A 10,280-nucleotide genomic window follows, 5' to 3' on the forward strand; every position below is an offset into this window, starting at 1 on the left:
ATGGGCTGGATGTGCTTTTCTTGAATTACTCATCCTGTGTGAGCCTGACTCTGGCTCTTTCACTTGGATCCACAAGAGGCAAGCTGCAAGCCCTGTATATTGAAAAGTATCTCAGAGGGAATTTTGAGGATACATAATCTAAAGCCATTTCAGTCTTTCATCAGGTGAGTGCATAAAATTGTGCACCCTTTAAAGACTATAATATTCTGTTTACGCACTTAGGGCGCCGCAATTTGTCTGTTCTTGTCTCCTAAACAGGGTTTTTTTGTAAACTAGGTAGTTTGGTTACTGAATGATGATATGCTATTTTTTCTGTACAGAGTAAATCATGTGAATTATGCCAAGTACTGCTCATACAGTGGGGCACAGGGGCCCACCGGGAGATTCCCCTGTTACCCTGTGGGCCAGTCCGAGCCTGCCCACTATGCGTTCACCTATGCCTGTTTATCAGACGAACATGTGGCGCGTCTTTCCAGGACGCAGCATGTCTATTTATCTTTCTGAGATTCGAGCCTCCGCAAGAGAAATTTCACCCGTACAATGTATTAGGGGCGGTGAATCTGCACGGTTCAGGGAACACATACGAATATCCCTGCGTGTAATAACCGGCAGCAATTGTTCCATATAGAATGGAGGGGTGGGGGCGTCACTTTTTGTTTCTATATATTTTTTCACATTTATATATTTCCATGAATTAAAAATTAGCTGTAATAAGTTAAGCAGATTTTTTAATATGTCTTAAAGGGGTTGTTCAGTCCTGTGACTACAGACTTCTGAATCTTCTGCACGCTGTGAGGATTCTCCAGCGCCGACACAGGGAGCCGGTGGTCATGTAACCTAAAGAATGTAATCTGCATACTCCTGGCCACATTCTGACAAGATGGCCGTGGCCTCATTCAATGCAAGTGAATTGAGTCAAGCCAGAAACCGTCGAGTCAGAGTATGCATATCTTGAAGTGTCACTAAACTTTAGCGCAATTCGAAGTTATATAAAACTTTTGTGATGTTTGTTGTTTTTACACTAGTTTCTGCCAGCTCTGCCAATACTGGGCACAATGCCAGTCTTAATTGGGTCCAGAATATCATATAAACCTAGAAGACACATAAAATGAAACTAAAAGCAGTGATTTAATACCTTTTTAGCTTCAGAAAATAGTATTCTCAGAACTTAACGTAAACCTCAGCTGATACGTACTGCCCACACCGTGTGCAGCATGTGTCAGACACTAGATATATCCACTCGGCCAGGTATGTTTCACTCCGGAACACTGTGATGTCCGACTAGTCTACAGTGCGGTCTTTATCACCAGCGGCTTTTAAAGAATGTTTTTCTCTGAAACGCCGCTGTGTTTCAGAGTCAGACATACCTGTTTGAATTAATTTAACCAGCGTCTGATACATGCTGCCTACGGATTGGGCAACATGTGTAACGTGGCAAATGGTGGTAGCCGAGGGTGAGATATAGCAAGGTACCTATATCATAGGGGCACATTATGCACTTATTGGCTTTTTTCTGCTAGCTGGGTGGTATGCTGGCATGTTATGACATCTGAATTGTATCTATCATTTTTTGATCATGTTGCTCTATAGTAGTACCAGTAAATTCCCAATACTTATATGGGGCCAATGATATGGTGTTATCAAGATGTTGCTGAGTGTGGCAGGGTGTGGCCGCCATGATTTGATGCATCCATCACCCAGAGCTGATAGGCCTGATGTTCCAAGAATTATTGGCATGTTTGACAACAAATCCAATGTTGTACAAAGAATCCTCAGGAAACACTGGGATACTAAGAGCTGATCCCGAGTTAAGAGATTTCATCCCACCAACCCCTAAAATTACTTACCGGAAGGTTAGATCCATCAGAGACCGATTGGTCCACAGTTTCTACGAAAAAGGGAAACCACCTGGCACGTGGTTAGACCGCAAACCGTGTGGTACTTTTAGATGTGGAGACTGTAAGTTCTGCCCGTGGGTTAGAAGGGAGAAATCCTTTTGGGGTACCACATCAGAAAGGGTCTATTTTATTTGAGACTTTGCAAACTGTAAGACAGAAGGGGTAGTATACATGGCTTCCTGCTTGTGTCCACTCAATTATGTCGGGAAAACAAAAAGGGACCTACGCAGGCGCATTGGCAAACATCTTGGTGACATCAAGCACAAAAGGGATACACCTCTAGCAAAACATGTTAGGTTTGTTCATCAAAATGATCCCAAGGTGCTGTCATTCTGTGTCCTTGAGGTAATGCGACGGAACCCATGGGGTGGGAATTTAAATAAACTTCTTCTTAAAAAAGAATGTCAATAGATATTCAAACTACGAACTCTTGTGCCGGATGGCTTAAATGAGCAACAAAATTATTGTTGCTTTATGATTCAAATGTCCATTATCACTAGCCAGAATCAGGACTGTTAGGTTTTATCCAGTCATTATATCGCATATCTTTCTATATATCTTTTGTTAATCTTTGGCATTATTTTCTTTCCTTGTCTTAGATACCTGGTATTATGGGGGCACTATTCTGATTTAAAAAAAAATGTATGGCTATCTGTGTAAATATGTGCTCCTGTTTGTAACATTGCAGCTTTAGAATGCAAATATATGCTCCTTCTTGTAACATTGTGTTTAAATGTAGTCCGGGTGGCAGTGTGTGTAATAGATTGCGTTTGTATGTTGGTGCATATAGGGCAATGTCTATACTTTTGCAGGATATGTTGCCTTGGGGGGATGATCCGGACACAAAGCGTGGGCCCTACACACTGGTTGGCTGCTATACACATGGGTTAACACTGTGCTTAATTACGCAGTTTCCCTGTTGGCAGCGCATGCGCGGTAGTGTTTGGCTGTTTGCCATAATATAGCTGATGTAAGACTGACGCATGCGCTGTATGCAGTGTGTAGTGATCTTATCGGTTCATGTGACCTGTACATCTAGCATCTCCCAGGAGGGGGAGCATGTGCACTGTAGATTGGTGCGACTTGTCTTCAAGGTAATGGCGCTGCTCACCCCAATGCAGGGCTCTCTCATAGACCGTTTGGAGGAGTGGCGAATCTGGGTATACCCGCCAAACAGGAAGCAGCTGGCATACCACATTAAGGAGGATGTTTCTATGTGTAGTCTGCAGCCTTTTTTTTGGACAACTCTCTACTGTCATGTGATTATTGAATCTCTCCTGATGAACCCGTGTGTAGGGGAAACACGTCGAGAGTCTATTTGTTTCATGTGAGGAGTCTCTTCATCGGGACCCTCAACTGTCTATACACCACAGACTAACAGATGAGTATAATAATAATAATAATAATAATAATTTTTATTTATATAGCGCCAACATATTCCGCAGCGCTTTACAAATTATAGAGGGGACTTGTACATACAATAGACATTACAGCATAACAGAAATACAGTTCAAAACAGATACCAAGAGGAGTGAGGGCCCTGCTCGTAAGCTTACAAACTATGAGGAAAAGGGGAGACACAAGAGGTGGATGGTAACAATTGCTATAGTTATTCGGACCAGCCATAGTGTAAGGCTCGGGTGTTCATGTAAAGCTGCATGAACCAGTTAAGTTTTTTTTTTTTTGTTTTTTTTTTTGTTTTATAGGCCACACAGGGATCGTTAGGTTAATGCATTGAGGCGGTAGGCCAGTCTGAACAAATGAGTTTTTAGGGCACGCTTAAAACTGTGGGGATTGGGGATTAATCGTATTATCCTAGGTAGTGCATTCCAAAGAATCGGCGTGTAAAGTCTTGGAGACGGGAGTGGGAGGCTCTGATTATTGAGGATGCTAACCTGAGGTCATCAGCGGAGCGGAGGGCACGGGTAGGGTGGTAGACTGAGACCAGAGAGGAGATGTAGGGTGGTGCTGAGCCATGGAGTGCTTTGTGGATGAGGGTAGTAGTTTTGTACTGGATTCTTGAGTGGATGGGTAACCAGTGTAATGACTGGCACAAGGTAGAGGCATCGGTGTAACGGTTGGTGAGGAATATGATCCTGGCAGCAGCATTCAGGACAGATTGGAGCGGGGAGAGTTTGGTAAGAGGGAGGCCGATTAGTAGAGAGTTACAATAGTCCAGACGAGAATGAATAAGTGAAACAGTAAGAGTTTTTGCAGAGTATAAATTGTATTATCAAGGTACCTATATCATAGGGGCACATTATGCACTTACTGGCTTTTTTCTGCTAGCTGGGTGGTATGCTGGCATGTTATGACATCTGAATTGCATCTATCATTTTTTGAGCATGTTGCTCTATAGTAGTACCAGTAAATTCCCAATACTTATATGGGGCCAATGATATGGTGCTATCAAGATGTTGCTGAGTCCCTAGACGCCTATTCTGTACGTGTTTATACACCTGATATTGTGTACATGGGGGATGAATGACATATTCTGTCTCCTCTCTTACATCACATTTCTGGTTGGTCCCATTCATGTTATACGACACAATATACCATTACACGATTGTGACAGGCCGTCTGGCCTTCTATTTCCAACTATCATCTTATAGGGTATAAGCAGAAGATTAGGGACAGCCACCGTACAAGCGAGGGTGCCATTCTCGTGTTTCTTAGGGTGCCAACCTCCGCATCTAGGTAGGCAGATATATAGGTGTTTTTTGTAGTGTCTAGGGAAATATCACCCATTTCTACACATCTATTGAATGAGTAAGCGGCAGCACTCTCTTGTCACTGGTTCAAGGTACTACTACATGATATCTTAAGGTGGGCTTACATCTCTATCTTTTCTAATAGAGGTTATTAGTGCCTGGGTAGATATCATCCTAGTCATACCAGGGGAAGATATTCCCTTATAATTTTCTATAGCCCAAACCATATAGGCTATTCTACTTTAGGGTATTTCTACCTATTTGTTCTTAATCGATATTTAATAAAGGTTATATACATTTTTACAGGGTTTCTTTTCTGTAAACCGGTGTTCTTCCCTTGTTGGTTATTTAGTTTGTGAGAAGTCTTTCCTGCCCTGGCATAATACATGAAGATGGGGTCCTGGCTGGGTGTGTGGACCTTAGCTTCGGGATGTCACACCCTTGCAGGCAGCATGGTTGCCGGTGACTTTAGCTGGCCAGGACCAGGTCCTACAAACTTCAATGAGATAGACCACTACTTAAAATGGAAAGGTCTTTTACCGAACAATAACTTGGTCGGAATTATGTACAAAAGATAGTGGGTGCATAACTTCATGAACATTTCACTTAATACATGGATCGTCTTCCTACACATTTTCTGTCTTCCCTTACTTAGTCCTCTGACTTCACCATCATTCAGCATGGTACTTCAGAACCTTCCCTCAACCTCCTATTAAAAGTGAATATGATCTCTGCCACAGTAGTTGGGTATAGACAGAACACGTTGAACAGAGCTATGCTGTTCTGCTAAGTTCATTGCTTACATCCAATCAACTCCACAGTTGAAAACAGCTGCACAATTGCAACCAGGTTTTTTTTTTTTCTCTGAATCTTTTCAGTGTTTTAGAAGAAGCATAGTTTAAAGATTCGGTCAGGTGAGACGTGATGGGATTACCCCTCCACACTGCTCAATCTCCTGTAGTGTGGCGGTGAGACGTTGCATCATACTCATTCCATCTCTGTCAGCTGGATCTTTAAACTTAGGCAGTGATTCACGTTGTGCATAGTTTGCGCAGCTATAATCAAGTGACAGGTTGCCTTTAATTACATGAAAGCCCTTCAACTCTTGCTTTTCAAGAAACTGAATTTTTTTTTTATCAAAAGGCTATATTTGTCTTCCTCAGAAACTCATAGAATTGTGTTAAAATGCCTTCTGATAGCTGTCTCTAATGATTCCATCATACACATGAATGCTCAACTCAAGAGCTGATTCTTCTCATATCTTCCAATGTAGGAGAGTCAGGAGGCACCATCCCACCTTAGCAGACTTTAACATAATGGATATGGAGCCAGCTTAATTCCTTTATGTATATTGCTGTGCACAATCTCAGCAGTCTGTGCAATGTACACACAGTCTCCCTGATTCACCAACACACTTAACATTTGTCTTTTACCAGGAGATAATTATATTAAGTGATAGCACATGTGACAAGTCAAACAGTGATCTCCCCATGTCTAGCATGCAAAATAAGCACCACGTTTGACTGCATATCACTAAGGCTACGTTCACATTAGTGTTGCGCCGCCCTGCGTCGGCGACGCAACGCGCGACGCGCGCAAAAACGCGCGCGTTTTGCGACGCGTGCGTCGTTTTTGCCGAAAATCGGACGCCAAGAAAACGCTACATGTAGCGTTTTCTTGCGTCCGACGCTAGCGTCGGAAACGACGCACGTGGCTAAAAAACGCCACAAAAAAACGCACGCGTCCCCTATGTTAAACATAGGGCGCGTCGCCGTTGCGTCGCCGCTGCGTCGCCGACGCAACAGCGGCGCAACGCTAATGTGAACGTAGCCTAAGATTGGTCCTTCATTCTAATGACATCATCCACCCCACTCAATACCAAATTCCCCATAAACAATGCTTAGTACCGAACGAATTAAGACATGACCATTCTTTTCTTTGGATAAATTGGCCACAGCGGCCATTTTATTGACAAATCAAACATAAATAACACCAATTATACAATTGTGTAAAAAAAAAACTTGAGGGGAGGGTTCTTGGAACTAAAAAATCTGGCACACCATGGGCAAAAGCCCCCATCCCCCCACAAACTTTTAACAAAAACCTTCTTTACCCTCAGCCGTAACCACCAGCTCGAGGGCACCATGTAACCCGTTTCCGGGCAAACAAACTCCAAAGCTCCCGAGGTAAACTCTCTGTCCAGAGCCCGTAAACCAAAGCCAGATCAACCCCATAAAACCTCAACTCCAAGAACCCCACCCCCTGCCAAACCAGCCACTGTGATGACAATATGAACATGAACTCCCTAGAAGTAAATAACCCGGTTAATCCCAGATGCCCCAACCCAAACTAATCACCCAAGCCCTAACCCCAAAAAAGGAGGGTGGGTCTTCTCTCCTTGCTGATGCAACGTGCACTGCCCCGAAACCCACCCCCTCCTCAGCCTAAGCACCCGCCCCGTTTTATCCCCTTTGAACCAATCCCACTGCACTTATTACAGCCCCCCCACTTGTTTATAGTTCAAAGTAAAAAATTGGCTATAGACATTTAATATCTCAGTAACAGTTCTCATAACTAATAGATTAAATTGCTAAACCTGCCAATAGGTAATCTAATGTACACGGGAACTTCCCGACTCTCCACAGCTTAAAGCGGTTACACATAACTAGTTATTGAACCCGTTCTACGCCTGGGTGGTGAGCATTTATATTGGTATATGGTCTCCATCCTGGTATGTGTTGCTTTCATCCTGGCCCTAATCTTGTCATGCGCTGCTACCATCTTGCGCCCCCGTCCTGTCATGTGCAGCCCCCATCCTGTTTTGTGTACCTCCATCTTGTGATGTGCTACTGTCTTCCTGAGCACTCATCCTGTCACGTGCTCCCATCCTGTACCCAAATGTCATGTGGTGGTCCCATCCTGTACCCCAATCCTGTCATGTGGTGCTCCCATACTCCACCCCAATCCTGTCATGTGCTGCTACCATCATGCGCCCTCATCCTGTCATGTGCTACTCTCTTCCTGAGCCCTCATCCTGTCATGTGCTCCAATCCTGCGCCCCCATCCTGCCATGTGCTGCTCCCATCCTGTGCCCTTATCCTGCCATGTGCTGCTCCTATCCTGTGCCCCCATCCTGTCATGTGCTGCTCACATCCTGTCATGTGCTGCTGCCATCCTGCTCGCCCCAGTTCTGTCTTATGCTGCTCCTATCCTGCGCCCCATCATGTCATGTGCTGCTCCCATCCTGTGCCCCCACTCTGTCATGTGCTGCTTGCATCCTGCACCCCGTTCTGTCATGTGCTGCTGCCATCCTGCACTCCCGTTCTGTCATGTGCTGCCCTATTCTGTCATGTGCTGCTCCCATCCTGCGCCACCGATCTGTAATTTGCTGCTCCCATCCATATGCCCCATATGCTGCTCCATAAAGGTTGATGGCCCCCATAAGATGCTCCATAGTATATGCCTGATATGCTGCTCCATAAAGGTTGATGGCCCCCATAAGATGCTCCATAGTATTATATGCCCTGTATGCTGCTGCAATAAAAAAAATAACATAATCCCCTATCGTCGCTGGGTGCCAAGTGCTGGGGGGCCTGAGCAGGCGGGGACACCGGCGCGCTGTGGGGGTCAGGTGCCTGAGTCGCCGCTAGCTCAGGCCCCCGGCACTTGCTATAGTCACCTGGCCCTGATCCACTGCTGCGTGCCGCTCCGTCTTCCGGGTCCTCTGGCTGTGACTGTTCAGTCAGAGGGCGGTGCGCATTAAGCGTGTCATCGCACCCTCTGAACTGAACGTCAAAGGCAGAGGATGTGGAGGACGGAGTGGCGTGCATCGGTGGAACGGGACAGGTGAATATAGCCGGACCAGTTGCACAGCGTTAATTGCGACATTTTCGCCGTGCAACGCAGTCCGTTAGCGTTAACCCATTTACGCAATGTGAACCTAGCCTAATTGTAGGGAGAGTAGAGGACAATGTGAGCTGTCTTCAGCACCTGGCGCCTGAGAACAGAGCAATGTGTGCTGGCTTGTATCCAGTGTAGATACGTGTGATACTGATGCGGCACACGTATGAAACACAGGGCATCTCCGATACTGTTTTTTTTCCAGTACCGTAAATATTAGGACATGTGAAGGAGGCCTAAGATGGATGACTGACTACCAGAAAGAGCTGAAAGAATGAGGGGGTGACCTCCTACTGTGACTATCTGCCAGGAAGAGATGAGTGACGAATAGACACCCTTACTGTCACTGACTTCTAGGGACAGCTGAGAGAGACGGCGGGACAACTGAGTGACCAGATGACAGGTCAATGATTGCTTAATGACCTAATGGCCAATAATGGTTGATGGCAGAAACAGTACTTTGGAGTATAAACCATTAAGAAAGAAAATCAGGGGCGGGATTATGGATGGCGGTGTTGGAGTTTCCTTTTTGGCTGGAGGAACATTGCATCTGTCCTATATCACACTGGCATAAAAAAGTATCAAGATTTAATAGTATTTTCATCACCATCATAAACAGAATATCAAATGCAACCCAAAGGATGTCCTATATACGACGGTCTACCCAACCATGGACCGCTTCCTGCCCCTCAGTCTGACTTCGTCCAGTTTTTTAATGATGGGGCTGGATTTCTTGGAGGCGACTGTGTAGCTTTGGAGCAGAGCTCTGAACATGTCCTCTGTCTGGGGGTGAGTGCTGAGGAAAGACTTTTCCAAGACATAAAGGTCGACACCTTTATCTTCTGGGAGAGCAGAGATGAAGCTCAGGCCGAAATCGATCAGCACCAGGTTTAAGTCCGGATGTGGAGGCCGTAGGAGCATGTTCGAGGTGGTCAGGTCCCCATGGACGACATCCTCATCATGCATCCAGGCCAATATCTGACCAATCCTTTCTGCAAGGCTGTACAGGCTGCTGCCATGTTCTTGCGCTGTCATTATGAAGTCCCGAACAGTGACTGATCCTTCTATATCCTCCAGGTAGATGCAGTTAGAGACATAATCAACAAAATAAACCACAGGAGTGGCAATACCTGCCTTCCTGCACCTGAAGATTGAGCGCACCTCCTGGGCGGTCCGCCGGTGTGTCAGCTTCTGGTCCAGCGTAGGATGCCTGTAAGTCTTGGGGAAACGCTCCTTCACTACAGCCGCTTTCCCCAGGAAACTTCCCCGGTACACCCGAGCCTCAGCCCCCTGCTTCATGAGCTGCAGCCCCCCCAGGTACCGCCGAGTCCGCTCCCTGCTTATGCTGTCCACGCTGTTCTCCACAGCATTCATGGTAAAGGCTAACCCAGTCAGGATACATTCCTTTATGTTGGCCATAATTGGTCCTGTGGTGAGAAGCATTGGGTCAAACAATGGTAGAGATATACACAGCATGAAAAATGTATGTTCTACATACAAATGGCAGTCATGAACAATCTACCGGGACGGAAAGGCATCACTGCACTACAGGAGTCTAGTTACTTCCTGAAAATGGCCAGAGAGTGGTGAGGGGCTTCATTTACACATGAGGGTCATCCTACTTAGCATTGTCTAGAATTCCTTCAATCAGACATATCACATATCTAAAGGATACACCATAAATATTTGATAGATATGGGTCTTAAAAGGCAATATTATGTGCATAAGCCATAAAACATGGAAAGAATAAAATAGTGAAAAATAGAAGTAT

At 45.3% G+C, this 10,280-nt stretch overlaps 1 pseudogene; it reads right to left on the reverse strand.

Moving 5' to 3' along the window:
- Positions 1-9,080: 9,080 nt before the first annotated feature.
- Positions 9,081-9,928, reverse strand: LOC138666757 (EKC/KEOPS complex subunit Tp53rkb pseudogene; annotated as a pseudogene).
- Between the last annotated feature and the right edge of the window lie 352 nt (positions 9,929-10,280).

This window comes from Ranitomeya imitator, chromosome 2 (assembly GCF_032444005.1).
Source record: "Ranitomeya imitator isolate aRanImi1 chromosome 2, aRanImi1.pri, whole genome shotgun sequence".
NCBI classification, from domain to species: domain Eukaryota; kingdom Metazoa; phylum Chordata; class Amphibia; order Anura; family Dendrobatidae; genus Ranitomeya; species Ranitomeya imitator.